The following is a 1,051-nucleotide window of genomic DNA, read 5'->3' as shown; positions in this document are numbered from 1 at the left end:
GTTCACAGGATATCATCCATGTAATGTATGATGTATATCTTTGGCCATTGCTGTCTTATAGACTGAATAGCCTGTGCCACAAAATTTTGACATAACATAAGACTATTAGCCATGCCCTGAGGAAGAACTGTCCATTGATATCTTTTCATAGGTTCCTTAAAATTAATAGAAGGAACATTGAAAGCAAATCTTTTGCAATCCTGGAGGTGCAAAGGAATAGTAAAGAAACAAGCTTTCAAATCTGCTATAATTTTATAATATCCTTTAGGAATGGCTACTGGAGATGGAAGTCCAGGTTGTAGAGCCCCAATGGGTGCCATGGTTTCATTAACCTTTCTTAGATCTTGTAGTAATCTACATTTACCAGATTTTTTTTGTTGATATCAAATATGGGAGTATTCAATGGCAACTGAGATTCTATTATATACCCTGCCTCTATTTGTTCCTACACAAGGGAAGAGGTGGCTTCTATTTTATTCTTTAGATAAAGGCCACTGATCGACCCACACTAGAACATTATCAAGCCATTTGATTTTATCAGCATGAGATGTAGGTAAGTAGTGACCATTACAGAAAATACCCCAAGCCTCTAGTGTTAGAGTGAAGCTTAGGCCTTTCAAATGTCTCGATGCCTTGTCCTTCCTTTTCTAGCCCTTGACCAGGCAAAACTCCTTGTCTTAGCATTTGCTTAGTCACTGCTTCATTAGCACTGCATATCATAAGACCCATTTGTGACAAAAGATCTCTTCCCCAAAGGGTAATAGGCAAATGTGGCATGATATAGGGTTGAATTTTCCATGAATTTCCCTCCTCATCTCTCCTGGTTAGAAGTTTAGAACTTTGTTTTGGGTTATTGGCATAACTAATCCCTTGATGGTGAGCGAAGACCACCTTGCACAGTGGTCCCTTGTAAGGCAGAAGCTGTAGCCAGACCCTGATTGTATGAGGGTCCAATTTCTTCACAAAGACGAATGTATCCAGATAAGTCTGTTTTGCTTTGTATGGCTGGATGGCAGCATGACAGGCTGCATTAGCATCCTCATAAGCCAGT

This window comes from Mus caroli, unplaced genomic scaffold (assembly GCF_978045245.1).
Source record: "Mus caroli unplaced genomic scaffold, Mus_caroli_1 scaffold_3, whole genome shotgun sequence".
Taxonomy (NCBI): domain Eukaryota; kingdom Metazoa; phylum Chordata; class Mammalia; order Rodentia; family Muridae; genus Mus; species Mus caroli.
Note: the sequence above shows the minus strand (reverse complement) of the source record.